Source organism: Octopus sinensis, linkage group LG4, assembly GCF_006345805.1.
Source record: "Octopus sinensis linkage group LG4, ASM634580v1, whole genome shotgun sequence".
NCBI classification, from domain to species: domain Eukaryota; kingdom Metazoa; phylum Mollusca; class Cephalopoda; order Octopoda; family Octopodidae; genus Octopus; species Octopus sinensis.
The window spans coordinates 133,187,120-133,214,233 of record NC_043000.1 but is presented as its reverse complement, the minus strand read 5'-3'; the positions used below and the strand labels follow the sequence as shown (position 1 = coordinate 133,214,233).

The following is a 27,114-nucleotide window of genomic DNA, read 5'->3' as shown; positions in this document are numbered from 1 at the left end:
CAGAGAACCATTGGGATGTGCCAACCTCTAGATTCTGCATTGGTAAGGTTTCAATACTGGATGCCCTTTCTTATGCCAATCACTTTACAGGTGTACTGAATGCATTTTTCTTGAGTCACTAGCACCAGAAAGATTATCAAGTAACTTATGAGACAGGAAAAGAACAGGGAAAGAGGAAAAGAAAATGTTCCTTTTATTACTAAGTGTATGTGAGTGGGAGAAGGTGATTTTATGCCAAAGGTTGAAAGTCTAATGTATAATAGAGAGACAAGCACAGGCATCTTGCTACTGAGGAGAATCAGAGCTGCAATACATTGTATAGGGGTGACTGGGAGTAGATGGGAAGAAGATGAAGATGGTAGTGGAGTGTATTTCATCTGCCGTTACGTTGCCAGTTCAAATTCCACCGAGGTCGACTTTACCTTTCATCCTTTCGGGGTCGATAAATTAAGTACCAGTTACGCACTGGGGTCGATGTAATCGACTTAATACCTATGTCTGTCCTTGTTTGTCACCTCTATGTTTAGCCCCTTGTGGGTAATAAAGAAATAGGTAGTGGAGTACTAGAGTAAATTCTCATGATACAAGAAAGTGAGCATGAGGGAGGATACAGACAGTAGGTCAGGGTCGGGGAGGAAAGAGTGGGTAATGGGAGAGCAACAGGTGGAGATGGAGGGAGAGGTGAATGTAGCGACTGATGGACGAGGATTGAGGTGTGGTTGATGGGAAATATGAGTATGGAGAAAGGGCTTAGGTGAGAGAGATAAAAGTGGTGCAGGATGGATAGATCAGAAGGTAGGGGAATGATGTACAAGATGTAAGAGTGGTAAGGAAGGAGATATAGGGGTACAAAAGGGTGGTTTTAATGCGTGTGGAATGATGGTGTACATGAAGGGGGTCTGAGAATGAAAAGTCGATACATGAGGTGTTAAATGGGAATATGGCATAGGGGAGAGATAACTGAAGGTACAGAAAGGGGGTGGTTGGTGAAAAACAGTGTGAATGGAGGAGGATAATGTAGGGGAGGTAATTGGTACAGCAAAAAGAGAAGTACCATAGACAGGGGAGTGATGTAAGGGTGGATTTAAAAGAATGAGATATGGAGAATGCTTGAGGGAACAGAATGGGTTACAAGCATATACAAAATGTTTTTAGGGACATCATTTTTGGTGTAGTGGGTGGGCCATCTTGAGCACATCAAATTGCCAAGCCATCTTAGTCCTTTGTCACTGCCTCTGTAATGCTCAATATCTTGAGATCAGCCTTCACAACTTTGCCCCATGTCTTTCTCGCCTTACTCTTCTACAAATTCTATCCACCTTAAGTGACCAGCACTTCTTTATGTAGCTATCCTCACACACACATGCACAAGGTTTTACAATACATTAAAAAACTCACTTTAAACTTCACAACAGTGAATATCAGCCCTAAATTTTCTTCCACAGCAAAACTTTTTTTTGACTCCAACATACACGAAAGTTTATTTAATAAATTTTTTTATACAAGAACTTTTAACCCTTTTGTTACCATATTGTTACGATATTGTTACCATATTGTTACCATAGGCGCAGGAGTGGCTGTGTGGTAAGTAGCTTGCTTACCAACCACATGGTTCTGGGTTCAGTCCCACTGCGTGGCACCTTGGGAAAGTGTCTTCTACTATAGCCTCGGGCCGACCAAAGCCTTGTGAGTGGATTTGGTAAATGGAAACTGAAAGAAGCCCGTTGTATATATGTATATATATATGTGTGTGCATGTGTGTTTGTGTGTCTGTGTTTGTCTCCCTAGCATTGCTTGACAACCGATGCTGGTGTGTTTATGTCCCCGTAACTTAGCAGTTCGGCAAAAGAGACCGATAGAATAAGTACTGGGCTTACAAAGAATAAGTTCCAGGGTTGAGTTGCTCGATTAAAGGCGGTGCTCCAGCATGGCCGCAGTCAAATGACTGAAACAAGTAAAAGAGTACAGAGAGTAAAGAGTATATTTATTTTGAGATGCTCTGTGTTTCTTTCAATTAATTTTAAATATAACGAAGAATTTAATAAAATAACTTAATTATCATTAGGAACATAAATTGTGACTAAGGTTTGGTGAAAGATTTTAATTAAAAACTTATAATAACAAGGCATCTGTACTACAGAACCAGAGGCAGTTTCAGCCAGGTTGGTATTGAAAGGGTTAAGTTACATGAAATTTTTATCTCTCTTTTGTGTTATGTGCAAAATTCACCTTGTGAAAACATACACTTATGTTTTTGTTTTTTTTTATATGAAAACATTTGTTATGTGAAAACACATTTTTGCATTTTTAATTTCATATGTATAAATATATGATAAAAATATTTACCTTCTACGTTAAAAAATAAAACTTGTTTTATTCAAACAAATGAATATTCTTTTATTCTCTTATTCTCTTACTTGTTTCAGTCATGTGACTGCGGCCATGGGTTTTAGTCAAAGAAATTGACCCCAGGACTTATTCTTTGTAAGTCTTGTACCTATTCTATTGGTCTCTTTTGCCAAACCACTAGGTTACGGGGACATAAACACACCATCATTTGTTGTCAAGCAACGGCGGTGGAGGGGGGGACAAACACACACACACAGATGTGTATACACACGCATGCGCACACACACACAGATGTCTATACACACGCATGCGCGCACACACACACACACACACACACATACAACAGGCTTCTTTCAGTTTCCATTTACCAAATCCACTCACAAGGCTCTGGTCAGCCTGAAGCTATAGTAAAAAACACTTACCCAAGTTGTCACGCAGTGGGACTGAACCCGGAACCATGTGGTTGGGAAACAATAAAAACTTAATGCATTTTCAGTCCTTTCTTATTTTTTTTCACCAAATTCCCTACTCCTCAAGACTTCCATCACCCACTACATCACAAACTGCAATTCCTCTTTGTCAAGATACCCTCCACACTTCACATTCTTAATTGCAGTTCATCAGTGATAATCACATTTCTTACTACCCAGAACCCTTCACTTGTTATCCATTGTTCATCCATTAAATTTGACCCCCCATTGTGCTACCAAATTCTCTTACATCCTCACATTCTACCTTCTGCATACATTGTGCTCCTCTCTCTCTCTCTTTCTCCATCCACACCTACAATCCAGCCAACAACATATCACCTCTTTCTTCTACCCGTTTACCGTATCATTATCTTTATTCTGCTGTCCCCACACCCCACCATATATCCCCTACTCCTACACATTTCTGGCACCATTGGCCTACCCAATTTTAACCGCCTTGTTCCTTGAAGGTCCACTCTGTTGCTTCATCACCAATTTCTAGCTCCACCCCTATCACTTCTAAAACGTGGGTAGTCATGTAGCTCTCTTCAGCAAGAAACCTGTTTTGCTCTGACTTATTTCTTATACTTTACTCTTCACTACTCCTTATTCTTCTAGCATGAAGTTACTCCTTCCCAATTGAGGTTCAAAGTCTTGCAAACTGCATGGTGATCTTACCACTGCTGGCATGAAAAAGGCACCTAGTACACAATGCAAAGTGGTTGGTATTAGAAAGACACATCCAGCCGTAGAAACCATACTAAACAGATACTGTAGTCTTTGAAGCTGTCAGATCCTGTCAAACCATCTAACCTGTTCCAACATGGACATTAGATAATGATGATGGTGGTGGTGGTGATGATGATGATGTTATATATATCATCATTGTTTAACATCCACCTCCCATGCTGGCATAGGTGGGATGGTTTGACAGGAGCCAGCTGGGCAGAAGCCTGTAGCAAACTTCCATGACTGTATTGGCAAGATTTTAACAGCTAGATGCCCTTCCTAACAGCAGCCACTTAGCAGAGTATATATACACACACACACACATATATATATACATCATCACCATTTAACATCCATTGTCCATGCTGGTATGGGTTGGACAGTTTGACTAAACTGGCATGCAGGAAAGCTGTGCCTGGCTCCAGTCTGATTTGGCATGGTTTTCTATGGCTTGATGCCCTTCCTAATGCCAATCACTCCATGAGTGTAATGGGTGCTTTTACACACCACATTGTCATAACTGAAGGATTGCTAGTAGGAATTTACTAACACACATTTTGGTCTCTGGCCTACAGGGATATTGTTTCTTCCTTCTGTCTTTTTTTATTGTACTATAATGGTTTCTGCTTCAGGGTTGGGTGGCATCTCATACCTCCACCACTCAGGCACCCACAACCCACTCATCCCTCCTGTTGCAACCCAAAGTCTTCCCTCAGCCTCACAGTAACTACTTTTCTCAGTCCTGTTCTTTCATCCCAGTATATCAACCCTCTGGAATCTTCTCCCAGTTGATGTCATTCTTGTAGATATTAACCTGCAACCGTATAAACAGATCATTGATATAAGCTCACTGGTTGCAGAGAACTTATAAAAGCCAAGGGCACTGTCCCTTCCTCAAGACTCAATGATAAATTAAATAAATATGAAAACATTAATGACCAGCATCTCTTTCAGATCTCTTAATATTTGTGTAATATCTGCTAATATATATATATATCCTTGTCAAAAAATTTAGAAAAAAATAAAGAAAAAAGATAAATTGTACTAAAATGTTGCTTATTGAGTTTTGTTAGTCAATTGATAGCGACAGATGGGTGGAGACTTAATCATCAAGTAGTTAATATTAATACGTGATTAGCGTATAGATGCAATTTAGCATATTTGATTCTGTTGCGACTCCGACCTTGAATGTGATACAGAGAAAAAGGTATACTCTTTTACTCTTTTACTTGTTTCAGTCATTTGACTGCGGCCATGCTGGAGCACCGCCTTTAGTCGAGCAAATCGACCCCGGGACTTATTCTTTGTAAGCCCAGTACTTATTCTATCGGTCTCTTTTGCCGAACCGCTAAGTGACGGGGACGTAAACACACCAGCATCGGTTGTCAAGCAATGCTAGGGGGACAAACACAGACACATATATACGACAGGCTTCTTTCAGTTTCCGTCTACCAAATCCACTCACAAGGCATTGGTCGGCCCGGGGCTATAGCAGAAGACACTTGCCCAAGATGCCACGCAGTGGGACTGAACCCGGAACTATGTGGTTGGTTAGTAAGCTACTTACCACACAGCCACTCCTGCGCCTATATTCATATCAATATAACAAGAGAGGGAGAGGGTTTTAAAATTTATCAACTGTGATTAGTAGCTATTGAAGTTGTTTTTTAATAAACGTCTGCCTTTTTCATCACATGTATTGAGTTTGTATTTAACGAAAGAATATGTCTTGCTGACGATATCCATTTTGCTGCACATACGTACTGTGGGGAGATAAAGTACCAACCAATATAGACAAAGGAACTCGACGTAATTAATCACAGTTAAATTAGCTTGTATTAAATAATAATAATGAAATTATTGTATACAGTTCTCAGGTGCACCACAACTTGTCAAAAGTGCATATAAACCATATGCAATAATGTACAAATGTCTGGGAAGTGAACAGTGTATGAGTCAGATACATGCTTGCGTGTGTATGGAAGGGAGAAAATCAGGTGTAGTGTTGGCGAATCTCAGGAAGCATGGAAGTTTTGAAGGATGCAGTGCTCCGACAACTAACAACTGATGCCCGCAGTTTGTTCCATGCTTCAGCAACTCTTAGTGTGAAAAAATGTTTCCGAAAGTCATGGGAGCTGTGCTGTTTCCTGACTTTGTAAACATGTCCACGGGTGTTTTAGACAGGTGGAGTTTGAAAAGGTGCTCAGAGTTATTGCTAGTAAGATGGTTAATAATTTGCTGAACTCATTTCTTCTGAAAGGCAATTTATTAAAGAGAAGACAAACATTCCTTTTCCTGAAGTTAATCTGTCAGTAAGACATTCATGGATACCCCCAGATTAGGAGTCAAACGGCTGGATCACTTGATCGTACCTGCATGAGGGAAAAAAAAGTGGATACTTTACTTGAATAATATAGAGGTGCTATTGAAAGAGGGAACAGAGGCGGTTGAACAATATTCCTGGAGTACGTCTCTGGTGGGGATGGGGTTTTTAAGTTCTCTACAATTCTACAGCCAGAGTAGATAGAACCTCTTCCTGCAGTACAAACATTAACAATGGTTCTTCTGGAAAAAAAACCCCCAAAAAGCAAGAAAATTAATAAAGTAAAACAAAATTGTAATTAAAAACACAACTTGAATGACATCAATAAAACACTTAACTAAAACAAGCTGGAAATACACAGACTTCTTTAGTACTTTATCTTCAGTACTTCAGTTCTTTATCGTGTCAGATGACTTAAACTCTCCAAATTAACGAAAGGAGATTACGTTCTTTTCCCTGCACAAAACATTTTATATTTATCTTTTTCTCTCTGATCATTATTCTTGTAACTTGGGTTCAGTTATCGGCGAAGGTAAAGAATACGCACACCCGGTGTTTAGGGTGTAGGTTGGGTGGAGGGATCAGGCTTAGGGTTAAGGGTTTAGGGTTAGGGTTTAGGTTACGCCGAAAACGGGTGGTGTACGTATTCTTTACCTCCGCCCAGTTATCTCTCAAGTTTCTCCATTCTTAAACCAGCAACCGCTTACTTCAGTCATTCTTATCACTTCATTTTCTCTTTCCACACACGAATATCATCCAGATGGACGTTTAACAATTTGAACACAATGGAACCTCTGCATGGTCACTCGATCGGTTAGAAATAGCAGCTGAATTTTTCTTAAACCACATCGTGATCTTAAAAATATGGGAAAGCACATTGCATAATGCTGTTTTTGTACACATTATGTCTGAGTAACAGACAAGTTGATCATAGGGTCTGCTTAATCAGAACCGTTTGGGGTCTAAATAACAACAATTTGAACTGAGATCGTAAGAAAACCTAACCTCATAGAATAAAATCGAAATATAGACACTAGATCCCAAGAAAACGATTCAGAATCGGAGAAGGGCTGCCGAGCCCGAGGGATAACAATAGGTAGGGAAAATTCAAACATCCTTGACTTTCTACTCTTGTGCATGAAGAATCAGACTTAACAGATATATTGTCTATGCAGAAATTTGTGTTTAGTTCCTTTAAAAGTAACTTGCTGTTTTAGTAAACATTACTGGGGCATTTGGGTACGCATAACCAGATGTTGGAACTTTCTTCTCTAGACCCGCTTTTTAGCCAAACCATTAATGGGTTAATGTATGTATAGAAACACGTGTTTATATTTGCCCACGTTATCCTGTTATTCCATGTAATTTATATAAAAAAAAAAAATACTGTATATAAATTGTGTCTGTACCAGTGTGTTATAGTTATAAAATATATACTACTTTAATTGCTATAACTGCTTTTGTTGCTTTCGCAACTTTTATTTGTATATATCAAATTTAGTTGAATTTGATGAAATCAAAGAAATATATTAATGCCTTGTCTAACATCTGCGTGGATGAATATTTAGTTGTCAGACATCAACGTCACCTATTTCTTCAATAATGCAGATTTTTACTTCTATCCATTCACTTTTCTCTAAGAGTCTTGTTTTCATTCTCGAATCTCACCCCCTAACCTTTCCTATTCTGTCATTTCTTCTCTCTTTGTGTTTATCTTTTTTCTTTCTCAATTCCCCACCCCCCCTCTGCCTCTTTTATTTCAATAAAAACACGACTACCAGCTTTATTTTTTAATTCCTTTATTTTTATCACAATCACCATCGTAACTGTTAAACACTCGTTTTAATCATCACGAAAACAACTCAGACGGTCGTCGCATCGTCCCTGCCACCACCGCCGCCACCACCACAACAATAACATTACTCACACATACACACACTCACACATACGCACACGTACACACACAATAACAACAACAATAACCAATACCATCATCACTGCAACTAGTATCGGGTTTGTTGGATTAATGTTGATATTATTGTAACGGTGTTAGTTGGGTGTTAACTATGTATGAGTGTGTATTCTGCTGTATGGATGGATACATGTGTGAGCGCACGTACGCCAGCATGAATATGTGTACGTTGTGAAATATGTTTCCAAATTGTACATGTACCTCTTTCTGTAAAACGTGTTTGTTTTGTTTTTGTTTTGCTGTTGTCTTTCCTTTGTTTTTTTTTTGTTTTTTTACATAAAAATCCGCGAAGTAAGAAGGGTGGGTGTTTATGTACTTAGAGCGAACGTAATCGTTGGTGATATCTGTAACAATGCGGATCACTCTTTGGTCAGCCGTAGTTACAAGTCTCTCTGAGAGAGATTTCCTATTATAACACGCCCTCAATCATCCACGATCGACTGAAAGAAACTCTCACGCACACAGATCTCCTCCTCACTATAAACACCAACGAAACATACAAACATAAACATTTACGTACAGCTATCTACGTAGACATACACACACATACACCTATATATATCTACGTAGACACACACATACACCTATATATATATCTACGTAGACACACACATACACCTATATATATACAAACAACATCACAACCACTCATACACACATATATATATATTACAAGCAGCTACGTTGTTGAACCAAAATAACAGCCACGAGGACAAAAGATTTCCCCAACCTGGAATTATACATGGTGTATAAATACAACTAATATATACCTATGTAGATACATCTATTTTTTATATTCATACATGTTATAGATGAAAATACAATTAATTAAAAACTTGAACTTAAGGTAAGTAGTAGTTTTATTCAGTTACTGATTTTTCATTTGTACACACACACACACACACAGCATAACAAACAATAACAAAAATCAGACAGACTTCGTGGGCTTGTTTACATGGTATCTTCATTGAAAGAAAAAGGAAGCATAAAATTAAAAGTTATATAATTGCGTGATTGTTATTGTGTCTGTCATGTTTACATGTCTGTCTGTATGTACGTGTATAAATGAGTTTATCTTGCTGAATTAACGCGGTTGATTCATTTCCAGAAGTCCGATTCTACTACAAGCATCCTATATATATATATATATATATATATATATATATTCAGGCATATGCATACATATACACACACATATACACATGCATATATATATATATATATATATATATATATATATATATATATATATATATATATATATATATATGCATGTGTATATGTGTGTGTATATATATGCATATGCCTGAATATATATATATATATATATACACACACACACGCATGTATATATATATATATACATGTAAATACACTCACACGCACTTATTTACATTTATTCATATATTTATAACACACGTACATACATACATATACGTACGTATGTATGTATATCTTCATTTTATAGGGAAAAAAACAACCTTTCAGGATGCTTGTCGAAGAATATATATATATATATATATATTTATATATATATATATAGGATGCTTGTAGTAGAATCCTATATATATATATATATATATATATATATATACATACACACACTCACGCATATATATATACATACATACACTTATATATATGAACACACATCAGCATCATTTTACATCTCCTGTCGATGGCTGGCATGGGTCAGACTGGTCGTCATGATCTCAATTCTTATTTTTTTTGTTTCTGCCCTTCTAGACGTATGCGTGTGTTATGTATCACGTTTTGCTCGAACGTTTTATTTTGGTATGCTTTCTACGCTTAATGTACTTTCTAACATCAACCATTATACAAAGTGTGCTGGCGGTATTTTATCGTGGCGCCAACACAGGGTCCTTTCAATCTTTCGTTGTCTATGCTCGTTCGCTAGTCTCTTTAGAGAGTGACCCCGGTACGCTTGTTTTATCAGTACTTATGGGGACTTTTGAGGTTGCCCTTTACTCTGCAAGACAATACCTTCACCACTGAAAGAGGTTTCTGTTCAGGGTTACGTGACTCATAGATTTGGTAGGACAGATGGTGACAGCAGATGATAAATGATGATGGGAAGAGAGACTGATGCGAGAAGATGTTGGAGGAGACAAAGTGATGGTGTTACATTGTGTGAGTGGGGTACACAGGGATGTTATAGTGCTTGAAAGTATGTTGAAGAGGAACAATAATGGCAGGGTGAAACGAGTGACTAACTACTGAGGGTAATGAGTGAGTGGACAAGTTAGTCGTAGAAATGAGTGACTAACTGCTGAGGGTAATGAAAGAATGGACAAGTCATAGTCGTAGGAATGGTTGGTAGTATGAATGTGATAGATTTCAATAGTTAGTGTGTAGCGAGGGGGAGTAGTGGATAGTAGTATAGAAGAGTAATGCTGGTTAGGTGGAGTGCAAGTGATGAATAGTGAGACAGCAATGCTAAGAGAGTGATGGATGTCAATAAAGAAGCAACATGAGTGGAATAAACATGAATGGTAGCTACATGTTTGCATATAGCAGAGAGAGATTTGGGGCTGTCAGATATTACTAGATCCAATGCAATCCTTCATTACTCAGGCATCATGATAAGAGAGATACTAAGGTCCCTACATCAAATAGACAGTCTGATAGATAGATAGACAGACAGACAGATGTGATAGATGTGATAGATGTCAGTAAAGTATAACCAATCAAAGAGGGAATGGAAGTGACTGCATAGAAAGGTAATTTTTTTATTGCTAAGAGAGTGTTGGATGTCAATAAAGGAGAGGCAGAAAAGATGGGAGTGATGATCAGCCGTAAATAGGAGAAAAAGAATAGTTGTATTGGATGTCAAAGGACTGATGCAATTCCTCATTACTTAAGCATCATGATTTGGGAAGAGAGAGAGAGAACTAGTGAAATACATGTGGTAGTGGAGGATATATTGAGCAGGGATACCTGGGAAGCGAGAGAGAGAGAGAGAAAGAGCAGGTGGTGACTTGAGATATACAAAGGCCCAAACGTAGATACAGATACTGTATACATCTCAGCCCTCACCACTACCTCTTACATTTTTACATGTTTTACCAAGCTTTCACAGATGATCAGGTCTTCTGAAGCACTGCATATTACTATTCGACATGGTCCTTTGTCATCTTCATGAGATGCAATGATGCAATATCTTGAGATCGGTCTTCACCACTTCATCTCATATCTTTGTCAGTCTCCCTCTTCTTCAGGCTTCATTAGCTTCCTTATGCAGTTGTTACTCTACATACTTATCTCATGACCATCCCAGCAGTCTTCTCTCTTGTGCATTCTCTCTGATTCCTTCAATACACAATTTTTCTCTTGGATCAATTGTATTCTGTCATTCATACCCACACATCCAGTGAATCATACCTGATTAATTCCTTTCTAACCTTCGCAAATCCTCTGCATTTAAGGCTTACATCTCACTACTAAACAGCACTGCAGTTCACACACAACCATCATACTGTTCCTGTGTGAACTGTGATGTTGCATAACAAGCAGGCTTTAGCAATAATTCACTAAAGACCTTTTCAAAGCTTCCTGGCAAGGGTAAAATACCATCTATATTTTTCATCTATTTTCATGCAGGCATATGTTGGATGAGTCGTTGCTCTTCTGACTGGTTGGAGGACCACATCTCATTTGTAAGATTCATTTTTGGATTGGTTTCTACAGCTTGATATCCATTCTGATTTCAAGCACTTTACAGAGTGGCACCAGCACTAGAAAATCTTTTCATATATTTGTCAAGAGTAGAAGGGCTGTTTGACGTATTCTTAACTGTGTATTCTGGGTGTACTTTATCTTGGCCCCAGCACTAGAGAAAATAGGGGTGAGAGAGAGATGCATAACATAAATGTTGATAGGGAATAGTGGCAAATAGATAGGTTGGGGTATGTAAAGAGAAATGGTAGAATGTTGGGGTACATGTGGAGCTGGTGAGATCCTTTGTGTATATGCCTTGTTGTTAGGCAAGGGAGCTAGGGTGATGAGAAAGAGAGAGATTGGGTGTTGGAGAAAGAGACAGATATATCCTGTGACCTCCCAAGTTACACGGGAAGTCATATATGGTGAACAGAAGAGACTCATTGTCATTGTTAGTTGCATTGACAGCATAATAGAGTGGAAGTAAAAGAAAGAAAAGGAGTGATTGCGAGATGAGTCATAGAGGCAAGAGTGTGAGAAGCATAAATGACTAACGGATGATAAAGGAATGAGTGATAGTGGCCTCCCTTGTTTCCCTATTACATATCCCTCCATCACTCTTCTATCTACTGTGTCTACACTTTTGGCTTCTTTGATCGTCTTTCATCTCTCTGTCACAACTATTGCTTACCTCTCCATCACCCCCCCCTCTTATCATACACTTCATTAATCTTTTTTCTGTCACCTATTCCACAGTCACCCATACCTCATTGTCTATGTTTTTCTCATCTGTGCCTTTATCACTCATGCTTCTATCAATCATGCTATTTTTATATCTTCTCAATCTTTCCCGCTTCTTTTCCTTGCATTGTATTAGGCTATTGTTCTGCTACATTAATTAATGAAATCAAAACTCATTACTAAATATTATCACATATTCTATACTACCAATCATTACTCCCTCTTCCCTAAGTCACTTCCTGTTAATATCCATTCCTTATTCTTACAATCAATCGGACTATCCCTTTTCACTGTTGTCTACTTTTACTCTTATTTCCCTCTGACCACTTGCACTCTTGAACTGAGAGTGTATCTATGCCTGCTTACAACATTGGTCCTTTAAACAATCAACTAATGCATAGTACTTATTGCTAAGTTATAGTTGCTTGTGAGTGACAACTATGCTATTTATATATATAAAATCAAAAAATGTTTCATTTGAATATTGATTGGATCAATGATTGTATCAACCATTTCAAGTTCATATTTACACTCTGCTTAGGAGTACAATAGTATTGAAACTAGTTGTTAGTTGTCTTTTATGCAAATTTTAAAATTACCAATATATATGTATGTATGTATATATATATATATACATATATATTCCGAAGTAAGCACATAAATGTGAAACAAGGTGGAAAAAAGAGTACTCAAATACCAGAGGTAGAGTAATATGCTTTGTTTAAAAGCAGCAGAAATATAACAAAAGCTGTTACTCAGAGTTTCATGTTCCCGTTCATATATATATATATATATATATAATATATATATATATATATAAAGGGTTGGCCAAAAGTCACCTGATTGTATATCAAAAACATGTAATTCCAAGATTTATTTATGTTTAACTACTGAATGAATTTAATAAAAGCATCTAAATATGAAACATCATGAAAATTGTTCAAACTGAAGTCCTTCTTGACTGATACATTTTTTCCATTCGAGTCAATACAGAATTACAGATAGTATTCATGGAATTTCGATTTACTGTTAGGTAACTTTTGTCCAACCCTGTATATATATACTTTCATCATCATCATTGTTGCCTAACATCCACTTTTCATGCTGGCATGGACTGGTCGGTTTGACTGAGGGCTGGCAAGCCAGAAGGCTGCACTAGGGTACAATCTGATCTGGCAAAGTTCTTACAGCTGAATACCCTTCCTAACACCAACCACTCCGCAAGTGTAGTAGGTGCTTTTTATGTACCACCGGTGCAAGGGCCAGTCAGGCGGTACTGGCATCAACCATGCTTGAATGGTACTTTTTATGTGCCACTGGCATAGGAACCAGTCAGGCAGCACTGGCAATGATCACGCTTGAATGGTGCTTTTTTACATGCCACCGGCATGGGTGCCAATCAGGCGGTAATGTCATTGGCTACGACAATGACTTTACTTGACTCAACAGGTCTTTGCAAGCACAGTTTATTACCCAATGATTGAAGGGTACTCTTAAATGGGCCAGTTGTACTGCGCTGGCATAGGCCATGGTTATGGTCTCACTTGGCTTGCTGCGTCTTCTCAAGCACAGCATATCTCCAAAGATCTTGGTCACTTGTCATTGCCTCTGTGAGGCCCAATGTTCGAAGGTCATGCTTCACCGCCTCATCCCAGGTCTTCCACAGGTTCCTTCTACTGCTAGGGTGTGATTCTTTTTCGCTGTCCTCATCCATATGCAACACATGACCATACTAGCACAGTCATCTCTCTTGCACACCACATCTGATGCTTCTTATGTTCAAATGACAACACAACATATCTTCTTTGAGCTACAGTGTGTGTGTGTGTGTGTGTGTGTGCGCACATGTGAACGCATGCAAGTGTGTATGAATAAGTTATGACTTACGACTGCTTTGAATGAGGATCTGGCTACATAGCAACTACATAATAGAATACTCTGTAATAGAATGAATTTCCCTTCTGACATGATAATTCTAAAGAGTTTACTATGATTGTATTTAAATATCTTCTAAGTATTACTTTTGGCAAAAAGATTAATTTAATAATTTGATAGGATGTTCTTAGAATATAAACACAATTTTTTTTCCTTCTGATGCTAGGTTGATGACAATTATGACAAAAGTTATTAAATTACTACCTACAATAATATATTTTCAATGACTGTAATTAGTGAGCTCTTGTTTACTTAATGGTTTAAACAGAAAATTCCAACAAAATTTCAAATATGTTTGAACATATAATTACAATACACTTAGTTATTTTTCTAATAAATTTTACCATTTTAAAAAATTTCATAATGGAGGAATTCATATATTCACAGGATTTCATTTATTTAAGCAAATATTAATTTCGATAGTTATTAAAAATGTATGTAATATCCTGAATTATGAATGTATGAATCTGTAACATCGGAATATTTTGTAAATGTAGAAAACATGATGCAAAGAACACTGATAAGAATCTGCTAGCATGTATGTCATCTTTAGACATGTTTACACTTTTTTGCATTATTTTATAGCTATTTTTTAAATATTTTTAATATAGGTGTAACTCTTAATAGCATTCAGTAATTATTGGAGATATGTATGCATATATATATTTCTTTACTATCAACAAGGGGCTAAACACAGAGGGGACAAACAAGGACAGACAAAGGGATTAAGTCGACTACATCGACCCCAGTGCGTAACTGGTACTTAATTTATCGACCCCGAAAGGATGAAAGGCAAAGTCGACCTCGGTGGAATTTGAACTCGGAACGTAACGACAGACGAAATACGGCTACCAATTTCGCCCAGCGTGCTAACGTTTCTACCAGCTCGCTGCCTTTTATGTATGCATATATATATTCTCGTTTACTCTTTTATTCCTTTACCTGTTTCAGTCATTAGATTGCAGCCATGCTGGGGCACCAGCTTAAAGAATTTTAGTCAAACAAATCAACCCCATTATTCATTTTTTAAGCCTGGTATTTGTTCTGTCAGCCTCTTTTGCCAAGCTGTTAAGTGACAGGGATATAAACACACCAACACCAGTTGTCAAGCAGTGGTGGAGGTCTCAAAGAAACACACACACACACACATATATGATGGGCTTCTTTCAGTTTCCATCAACCAGATCCACTCACAAGGATTTGGTCAGCCTGAGGCTATAGTAGAAGACACTTGCCCAAGGTGCCATGCAGTGGGACTGAACCTGGAACCTTGAGGTTGTGAAGCAAACTTCTTACCAAACAGCCATACCTATCATTAATGATTTTAAATATTAAGTCCTTTATTAGAATGAATAAGATTGATCAAATTGTGACAATCCGTATTTGGTGTTTAATATCAAAAATTATAATCTACACAAGTTTTAAATGTACAAAGCAAATGTTTGTTTTATAAATTTACAAATTACTTTTAGTATTAACATGCTTATGGTATTGCACTATAAAAATAACCAGGCAAAGTTATCCATCTTTATAATTCTACTAGCAGTATCGCCCGGCGTTGCTCAGGTTTGTAAGGGAAATAACTATAAAGCATTTTTAGAGAGTTATAGCCAAAAAATAGCAAAAAAATGGAAAAAAAATGATGGTAAATTTTTTTGAGAGTTAAAAAAGGTGGAGTTGCGTCCCCTAGACGGTCTGTGGTTTGTGTTTCTGATTCTCGACCCCATGTCGAATTTATCGATTTTTTTCAGAACTGGGGGAACTTTTCAAAATTTTCGCTGCGTTAGTTTTGAATTATGACATTGGGCTATGTGTGTGTCAAGTTTCATCAGAATCGGTTGAAAGCCGTGGTCAGGGTGAGGGTACGAGAAAACAGACACACAGAAACACGCACAGACAAACTGCCGTTTATATAGAGAGAGATAAATCAATTGGACATTAAACGATGATAGTGGCAGTGGTGGTGATGGCGATGATGACAACAACAACAATTCTAACCAATCTGAGTGATTTAATTATTTTTTTGCAGCAGAATGTTTAAAGCATCAAACAAGATACCTTGTGGTAGTTCTTCTGGCACTTTACATTCTAAGTTTATATCCTGCCAAGAATAATTTTGGTTTCATTCATTTAGGGTTGATAAAATAAAGTGCCATTATAGTACTGTAATTAACTAACCACTTCACTCAAAATAACTGACCTTGTACCTAAAATAGAAACAATTGTAATTTAAATATGTCCTTTATATAACTCACGTTATATATTCTTTATGAAGTGATATTTAGTAATATCATTTTCTTTCTCTCTCTCTCTCTTTCTATATATATATATATATATATATATATATATATATATATATATATATTATATAAAAGGGCTTAGTAAAATAAATTACTTTGCCGCATACTGAACTCATTAGAAATAGCAGCTAAAAAAACTTTTTTAAAACTATTTCCAATACTTAAAGAAAACCTCTCTCATATAGTGTTTGCTCAATTCAACTCACGCAAATATGGGGGTAGAGACATTAAAAAATCAAGTGCAAAGGTTATTTGAGAACGTACGTTTCAAGATTAGTCAAAATCCGACATTTCTATCATCAGCTCAGAACTCCCTGGTTTGGATTTGAAAACACTGAAAGTAGGAGCATACCCTTTCGGCTTCCTCTCGCTTCTGAAGATCTGCTCCTAACTAACAGTGCCAACAAACTCAAAAATGCAAGCGAAGAATTTCTGCTCTCCCCTTTCCACCAGCGTGGGTTAAAAGTTCAGTATGCGGCAAAGTAATTTATTTTACTAAGCCCTTTTATATAATGTAATAATTTGAATTCGCCTTAAATGGTCCCTTTGCATACTGAATACTTGGTGAAATTGATTAATTAATTAATTTTACCCTCAATTGTTGAAATTATATTTATATATATATATATCATCATCGTCGTTTAACGTCTGCTCTCCATGCTAGCATGGGTTGGATGATTCGACTGAGGACTAGCGAACCAGATGGCTGCACCGGCTCCAATCTGATCTGGCAGAGTTTCTACAGCTGGATGCCCTTCCTAATGCCAGCTGCTCCAAGAGTGTAGTGGGTGCTTTTACATGCCACCGGCATGAGGGCCAGTCAGGCGGTACTGGCAACAGCCATGCTCAAAATGGTGTTTTTTATGTGCCACCTGCACAGGAGCCAGTCCAGTGGCACTGGCAACAACCTTGCTTGAATGTTTTTCACATGCCACCAGCACAAGTGCCAGTAAGGCAACACTGGTAACGATCACACTCGAACGGTGCTTTTTATGTGTCACCAGCATGGAAGCCAGTTCGTTGCTCTGGCAACGATCTCGCTCGGATGATGCTCTTAGCACTCCACTAGAATGGATGCCAGTCATCAAATTTGATTTCGATTTCGATTATATATATATTCATGAATCAAAGGGCCTTAGAATTGAAGGGCCTTAGAGTCAATCTAATAAAAACTAAAGTCTTAATAAGTAGGAAGGTAGACAAATCACAAATCTCTTCAGGTACATGACCCTGCTTGATCTATAGAAAAGGCGTAGGTAGAAACTCTATAAGGTGTACTCAGTATAAGCTATGGACACATAAGAGGTGCAGCAATATCAAAGGAAGGCTAACTGGAAAGATAGTTTTTGTGTGTGGCAAATGCTCGGGCAATAAACACTGAAAATGTGCCGAAAACAGCTTCTGTCACATGCCAGGGGGAAAATACTAGTAGTTGATAGCTTCCATTACCTAGGTGACCAAGTCAGTAGTAGGCGGGGTGGATGCTCCGAAAGTGTAGCTGCTAGAATAAGAATAGCCTGGGTAAAGTTCAGAGAGCTCCTACTGCTACTGGTGAGAAAGGGCCTCTCGCTCAGGGTAAAAAGTAGACTGTATGATGCAAACAGCCATACTACATAGCAGTGAAACATGGGCGTGACTGCTGAGGACATGCTTAAGCTTATAAGGAATGAAGCTAGTATGCTCTGCTGGATGTGTAATGTCAGTGTGCGCACAATGGCCCAGTGGTTAGGGCAGTGGACTTGCGGTCATAGGATCGCGGTTTCGATTCCCAGACCGGGCGTTGTGAGTGTTTATTGAGCGAAAACACCTAAAGCTCCACAAGGCTCCGGCAGGGGGTGGAGGCGACCCCTGTTGTACTCTTTCACCACAACTTTCTCTCACTCTTACTTCCTGTTTCTGTTGTACCTGTATTTTCAAAGGGCCGGCCTTGTCACTCTCTGTGTCACGCTGAATATCCCCGAGAACTATGTTAAGAGTACATGTGTCTGTGGAGTGCTCAGCCACTTACACGTTAATTTCACGAGCAGGCTGTTCCGTTGATTCGGATCAACCGGAACTCTCGTCGTCGTAACTGACAGAGTGCTTCCACATGTCAGTGTAACTGACATATGAACTTCTAAGGCTGAAGTAAAATGCATTGTTATGGTTGCAGTTTAACCATGAAATACTGCTTATTGGGACAAGAGCAGATGCCTTTCTGTCATAGCTTGTTTAAAGCACCACATACCTATTATAGCTTGCTTAAGGCACTATCATAGCTTGCTATCATGAATTGCTTTAAGCTCTACAAGCATTCTTAAAAGTTGCAGGCTGCTTGGGATCATCAGTGGAGCCACTCATATCAGTTTACAACCATAATCTCAAAATGGCTGGAATTTGGCTCACTTTAAGTTGTACTTGTTGGTGTTTGTCTTGCTCAGTCTTTCCATAGCATAACTGTCATGACATCCTGGACTCACTCATACAGAGTATGTAGTCTGTCCATCAAAGATCATTGAACCATCTCTTGGATGCATGTGGTTTTGGGCCTGCCCAGGTCTTCTGGAGAATTTACATGATAAGTCTTAGGGAATGGTTGTGAAGTTGCTCAAACCATTTGGTGCATCAGCAATACAACATCCAAGTCTCACAGCTGTACAAAAGTGCAAAGAATCCAACAACTCAGCAGATTTTCAATTTAGTGGAGAAGTGAATGTTTTTGTGCTGTTGTACTTTGATGTAAAGCATTTCAAATCACTAATAATTCAAAACCTACTGTTTTAGAGAGTTATGTGTGGGGAATCAAAATCAATTAAAGCAACTTACTATATAATATTTATCTTATGAATATTAATAATTATGTGTTAAATAAAACTCATTGTAGCAAATCAGATGTAATTATCAATCCATTAATGTTCAGGGACATAGCAATGAGTGTTAATTAGGGAAAATGCTATTAAGATAAACAGCACATTATTTTAAAAACATTAAGTATAGCCAATCTGATTATAATATTTCTGAAGGAAAAATGAAGTTCAGTTCTTTATGAATGCTAACTGGTTATGTTTGTAGAAATAGTCTGGTTCATACTTTATGTATGTTGAGAATTTATAGCCAAAATTGTATTTACAGTAGTACCATTAATACAAAATGTAATATGTATGCTTAAATTTTCAGAGATTTAAAGTTAGCTGTTTATTATCAGCCATTAGGTTATTATGGTTAATAATACAGGTATAGCCTACATATTTTATGTCTACATATAGTGATTTTCTCCAAGTTCTTATTGATTAATAGAATTTCCATCACTTCAGCCTTATATAAGTCAGAGCTTTCTGTTACCTTATAAGACTTCCAGTAAATGGTATTTGAAGTTGTAATAATTATTGGTGTTTTTCAGCTTCTAGAAATACCCAGAAAAGAATGTAACATTCTTTTTAGCAGAATTTCTGAAGGTATGCCTGTGGTTGTGGTTTCTGAGTTTAAAATTAATGGTGGCTAAGTCAATATTTGTCATTGTATCAGTCCGTAGATATTTATAGACAGTTTCTTTAATTTAGTAATTAGAGTTAAGAGGACAGGTATTAGAGTTCATATAAATATTACTATAAGATCTACTACTGTTTAGTTTAGCTAAATTAGAAGCATTATTCTGGGCTATGCATGTAGTAGAGGTAGATGGTTTCACAGTTTTTCTGAATTTATGGTATCTATCTCGTAGAGGAAAATACTTACTAAATAAAGAAAAAGTACCTTGAACTGTTTTTCTGTTCTCACTTATTGTATTTCAAGTTGAAATGTATGATATTTTATCCTTAAACCTGTTTCTATGTAAAGTTTCATTATTAACCATTAAAAATTTGTTCATTCACTGATATGCTACAAATTTTCAGATTTTCTTTACTATGTTATTAGTTATGAATTTAATAAAAAGAAAAAAACCAGTAAAATTCCTTTCCGAGTCTTATAGACTCATAGGGCCAGTTTTCCTGTTTCCATGCTGTATATATTACCCACCTAGACAGGACACCGATCTCTCACAACATTTCTCATTTTTGTCAGCTGAGTGGACTGAAGCAACTTGAAGTGAAGTGATTTGCTCAAGAACACAATGCCTCACCAGTCCAGGAATCGAAACCACAATCTTACAGTCACGAGTCCAACACCCTAACCATTAAGCAACGTGCTTCCACTATGAATCTAGAGTAGCCACAAAATTCATTAATATTATTTAAAAATGCATTGAGATTTCTTTATGGGTAGAAGCCATAAATCAAATTCAAAGTTATATCTAAAAAACTAACACTACTAATGACCTAATGTTAGCTTCTAAGGACATATTGAAGCTTCTACTACTACTAGAGCTCTTTTGTACCCATGGTACTAGGAGTTACTAATTCTCTCCTAAAGACTGGAAGCTTTTAAGTTTATGAAATAAAGTCCAGTCAAATCTCTGACCCCATCTGAATCATTTGCTCCCATGCTTACATCTTACTATAATAGGTATTGTCCGTCTGTCTGTCTGTTCACCTCTTCACGGTCAAATGACTGGACCAATGGTCACAGTAGTTTTCAGGATTATGAAGGAGGTAACCAGGAAGATTTTTAGTGAAAAAATTGTGAAAAATGATGATTATTTTAGTGAATATTGAGTTTTGTATTGATAAATTACCTTTGATTTTTTTGTTAAAATTCTGGCGATGAGTGTAAAAATTAAAACCTAGATTGGTTTTTAGGTTTTATAAAGTAAATATTTTTGATATATTTCTTTATATCAGGAATGAGTCCTAGTTGCAATATACCTTTATGGTATATTTTCAACAAAAATTAACTAATCAAAGTTATTCCCCTTCTCTATGATTCTGTAATTTTAATCAGTACAAATAGTTTAATAATTGTTATATGTGTTGATCACTTTATTGAATAGTGGTTGTCAAAAGTTTAACTTAGATCCTCATCTGTCATTCTCTGTAAACATATATATCATCAGTGGTTCTCAACCATTTTTTATCTATGGATCCCTTTGAATATTTTAAAATTCTGGTGGACCCTCATGGTCATTTGTTGTTTAAAAACTAGTTTAATAGATGATACCTTCAGAATTCCTATTTTGTTTATCATGCATTCACATGTATAGGTTGAGCTATGTAAAACACCAGAGATAGAAACCTAGCTGTTTTGTGCAATATATGCATCAAAATCAACATTTTTTCATAGACCCTTAAAATACTATGGTGGACCCAGTTTTCTAGTTTGCTTGTGCGGACCTCTAAAGTTCTTCTATGAACCCCAAGAGGCCAAAAGGGCCCAGGTTGAGAACCATTGATATATAATGTGCGTGTATGTTTGTGTGTGTATATATATCTTTATATATAAAAGAGAAGTTGTGTGTCTGTCTCCTACGATTTAGATTCTTAACTACTCCCACATTTTGCGGTGCAGTTTAACCAAAACCGGGTATCTTATAGTTGTGATTCATATCGAGCCCTTCTGGGTATTAGCACGCATCTACGATGAGTCTACGATTAAAAAAAAAATTACCATCATTTTTTTCCATTTTAATGCATTTTTTCGCTATTATATAAGGGAAGTAACTCTCTAAAAATGTCTACGATGAGTCAACGATTTAAAAAAAAATTTACCATAATTTTTTTTCCATTTTTAATGCATTTTTTTGCTATTTTTTGGCTATAACTCTCTAAAAATGCTTATATAGTTATTTCCCTTACAAACCCGAGCAACGCCGGGCGATACTGTTAGTATATATATATATATATACATGTATACGTGTGTGTGTCTTCCATGCTGGCATGGGTTGGCTATTTCTTCAGGGTCTGATGAGTTGAGTCCCAATGTCTGCTTTGGCCTGGTTTTTACAGCTGAATGTCCTCTTCCTAATACCAAACCACTTTCCTATGGTACTGGCTCTAGCATAGTCACCAAATATTTTACAAGACAAGACCTATCAATGAGAGAGGGAACAGTAATCTTATAGAAGAGATGCATGTTTACTCCAGCTGGAAAGAGAGAAATGATAGTGGTGATGAGGTTTTATGGCATACCTTCAAGGTATAAGAAAGTGGATATAAGAGAAAATAGGTCTAGTGCAGTGGTTTTCAACCAGGGTTCCGCCAGAAGTTACAAAACTGCTGAAATCGGCAGTAATTTTTAATTCTCCTGTGCAGATATGTGTGCATAAGACCATTAAATTATTGCACGGGGGTTCCTCGAGCCAGTGTAATGTTTCCTTGGGGTTCCGCCCCAGCAAAAAGTTTGAAAAGCACTGGTCTAGTGGATCGAGGATGAAAAGGTTCATGAGACAGTGAGAAGAGAGTGACAGATGGTTAGAGATTGGAAGAGAGGTGAATGCTTTGAATGCTGAATGTGGTCAATGGTGAATCTCAGTTTTAGATGGGGAAAGTAACGGAATGTAGAAGTGGTATGTGTGTGTGTGTGACAAGTGCAAACATAGCTGTGTGGTAGGAAGTTTGTTTCCCAACGACAATGGTTCTAGGTTCAGTCCCTCTGTGTGTCATTTTTCGCAAGTAACTTCTACAATGGTCCCTGCCCAAACTAAATCTTGGGAGTGGATTTGGTAGATGGAAACTGAAAGAAACCTGCCGTATATTTATTTTTTTATTGCCCACAGGGGGCTAAACATAGAGGGGAAAAACAAGGACAGACAAAGGGATTAAGTTGATTACATCAACCCCAGTGTCTAACTGGTACTTATTTAATCGACCCTGAAAGGATGAAAGGCTAAGTCGACCTCGGTGGATTTTGAACTCAGGACGTAGCGGCAGACGAAATACCTATTTCTTTACTACCCACAAGGGGCTGAACACAGAGAGGACAAACAAGGACAGACAAACGGATTAAGTCGATTATATCGACCCCAGTGCATAACTGGTACTTATTTAATCGACCCCGAAAGGATGAAAAGCAAAGCCGACTTCGGCAGAATTTGAACACAGAACGTAACGGCAGACGAAATACCGCTAAGCATTTCGCCCAGCGCGCTAACGTTTCTACCAGCTCGCTGCCCTCCTGCCATATATATTTGTGTGTGTGAATATATATATATATGGTAGTACCTTGGTTTTCGAACAACTCTGATCACAAATAAATTGTGCTTTATATATATATATAAATAGGCGCAGGAGTGGCTGTGTGGTAAGTAGCTTGCTAACCAACCACGTGGTTCCGGGTTCAGTCCCACTGCGTGGCATCTTGGGCAAGTGTCTTCTGCTATAGCCCCGGGCCAACCAAAGCCTTGTGAGTGGATTTGGTAGACGGAAACTGAAAGAAGCCTGTCGTATATATGTGTATATATATATGTATGTGTGTGTGTGTGTGTTTGTGTGTGTGTGTGTTTGTGTGTCTGTGTTTGTCCCCCTAGCATTGCTTGACAACCGATGCTGGTGTGTTTACGTCCCCTTCACTGAGCGGTTCGGCAAAAGAGACCGATAGAATAAGTACTGGGGTCGATTTGCTCGACTAAAGGCGGTGCTCCAGCATGGCCGCAGTCAAATGACTGAAACAAGTAAAAGAGTAAAAGAGTATATATATATATATATATATATATATATATATATATATATATATATTGAGAGATATAGATATATAAAATCATAATTTGTTCTTAATCAGAGGCATTCGTAAACCGAGGTACTACTGTATTGAATGAATATGAGATAGACAGGAGATAAAGTACAATTTAGTCATGATCAGAGTTGTTTGAAAGCTGAGCTTCTACTGTATATCATATATCTATATATATATATGTGTCTGTGTGTGTGTGTATATATATACATACATATACACACACACACACACATATATACATACACGTATGCCTGTGAATGTATGTTTGTGTCTCCTTGTCTTGACATTGCATGATAGTTGTGAACGAGTGTGTCTGACATACCAGCAACGTCATTTATTTCCTATATTCTGCGAGAATATGTTTGTTATTACCTTGCTTGGAAACAGGTGAGGGTTGGCTTTAGGAAGGGCATTCAGCTGTGGAAAATCTGCCGAGAAAATAAACACGGAAAAGTCGACGTTAAAATGATAATAGATGTAAAATATACGTGAAAATATGCGCAGGGATGTGTGTGTGTCTTTGTGTGTCTATAGTTTTAAAAGAGGCGGCGAGCTGGCAGAATCGTTAGCACGCCGGGCGAAATGCTTAGCAGTATTTCGTCTGCCGCTACGTTCTGAGTTCAAATTCCGCCGAGGTCGACTTTGCCTTTCATCCTTTCGGGGTCGATAAATAAAGTACCAGTTTCGCACTGGGGTCGATGTAATCGACTTAATCCCTTTGTCTGTCCTTGTTTGTCCCCTCTATGTTCAGCCCCTTGTGGGTAGTAAAGAAATATATAGCTTTAAAAGAGCTAATGTATTTGAATACTTATAGACTACCATACTTTTTCACCTCTCGCGTAACATTCATTCCACCTCATGTCAATATTTATAATTGCTGATTACTACCGACATCGTTCCTCGTTCTCTCGTAGAAATTGTTGCGAATAACAGAATGTGTGTTGTGATGGGTCATTGCTGTTTCTATTTAATAATCAACTTTTGGGGAGAGGAAAAAAGTTTTTTTTTTTTTCTTTTAAATTTTCTTTGGCGATGCTTTCAAGGGTTTACTTCTTGTTTCTTAGATTCAGTTTTGTTTATCAATAAAACTGGTTCATTTTCTATTGTAGCTAAGGTAACTCTGAAAGTTTGTTACGATATTTTTAGCTTATCCAATTATTTTCATCAGAACTCAAAACAAAAGACGATAAATCTAAACCTATCCATCTATAGTAAAAACGTACAATCATTATAGTCATCACCATCATGAACCTTATTGATAAGAACAATTATAATATTTAGGAAAGAAAAACATGTTTATAAGAGCAATAGTAAAAAAAACAAAACAATTAGGCATAAACAAACAAAAAATAATAAGCCAAGCAAATTGGAAATAGCAGTTGTATAAAACCAGAACAATAGCAATAACGTAATTCTGACACAGATACCCAACAAGTGGTGACAAGAGAGCGAGGGAACCTCTACGTGGTCGTTTGACCTGCTAGAAATAGTAACCGAATCACCCTCATCAAACTAAATTGTTTTAGAAAAGAACATTGTATTACGTGGTATTTGGTTTTCTGTATCAGAAAAAATGATGGGATGGTTACGGCTGGAACGCTTTTGATTATAGCTTGCTCGGTCTGGGTCAACATAGGCTAAACGGCAAAAACAATAAAAACATTGGTTAACGTGTGTGCATATGTGTCGGGGTGTTCTTAGCGATTGCTAGAAATAGCAAATAAATCTCCCTCAAATCATGCCCCACTGCCCGTGTAAAAAAAAAAAGACCACTTTAAATAATACAGTCTACTGTCTCGAAAACCTAAGACTGGATGATCAATGTTTGAGTGCTTTTGGTCGTAGGTCTGCTCGGTCAGAATTGGCATGGGGTTAAAATAAAAACTGACCCCACAATATTCGCTCACGTATTCGCTCGATTTGCAAGAAATGGCAGCTAAATCACATACTGAACATTATAGTACTGGCTGTACAAAGTGCAGTAGTCATGGCTGGGATATTTTTGATCCTAAGTTTGCTTACACGGGGTTGGTCGGATCTAAATATTATCCAGCCTCAAATCAGTCCTGATTTGATCAAAGCATTCCAAGAGTGACCATCTCGTCTTTGTTTTGGATTATGTGAAGGATTACAGTATTCAGTATGCCCTTTCATTATTTAAGACAAAGAACGACTTGAGGGATACTTGCCTGCTATGTTTAACAGTTAGAGCGACCACACATACACACACATAAATGTAATTAAATAAATGACAATAGGATGTTATGCAGTGAACTTCTTTAGCTTGCCGCTGTTTCTGCTATGACATGCAATGCATTCAGAGCTGAGTTCTTGTGCACCTTATAGCAGAAACAGGTTAGCTGATGAAGTTCATTGTATAATTTCCTTGTTATGTATTTAATTTCGTACTACACTCTGTACTCAACTATTCTCAAACATGTGTATATTCTCAAACACGTGTATATAGTTGAATTTTAGGTATAAAAGGTGAGGATCGCATCGTATTCGAGATCGCATAGTACTTGATTAAATATGGTAACGAAGAATGAAGACTGTCGATTCCCAAGCTATTATTAATCACCTTTTTTGTTATAAGTACAAGGCCCGTAATTTTGGAGAGGAGACCAGTCGATTACCTCGACCCCAATACTTGACTGGCATTTAATTTATTGACCCCGAAAGACTGAAAAGCTAAATCGACCTCGGCGGAATTTGAACTCAGAACGTAAAACCAGACGATTCTACCAGCTTGCCGCCTTGCTAGTATTAACAAAGATTATAACAACATTACTGAAACTATAACTACTACCAATAATAGGTCGCTCGACTTACTAGAAAGAGCAGGTAAATTTCCCTAAAATCACACCCTACCGCCTTAGAAAAGGACTCTTTAGATAATGTGGTGTACGGTTCCTTGCATACAGGAAAAAGACAGGATTGCTATGGTTGGAATACCTTTAATCATAAATCTCCTCTGTCAGGAATGGTCTAAGACTAAGCAGCAACTATAACTATGAACCTGTGAGGAAGCTT

The 27,114-nt window shown here is 37.5% G+C and overlaps 1 protein-coding gene across 1 annotated transcript in view; it reads left to right on the top strand.

Annotated features, from left to right (window-relative positions):
- The first annotated feature begins 8,475 nt into the window (after positions 1-8,475).
- The window catches only part of LOC115210808, a 391,785-nt gene continuing 373,146 nt past the window's right edge, over positions 8,476-27,114 (top strand). Inside the window, exon 1 of the mRNA XM_029779553.2 lies at positions 8,476-8,690. The gene's annotated coding sequence lies outside the window, so the exon portion shown is untranslated. The remainder of the gene's footprint in view (positions 8,691-27,114) is intronic.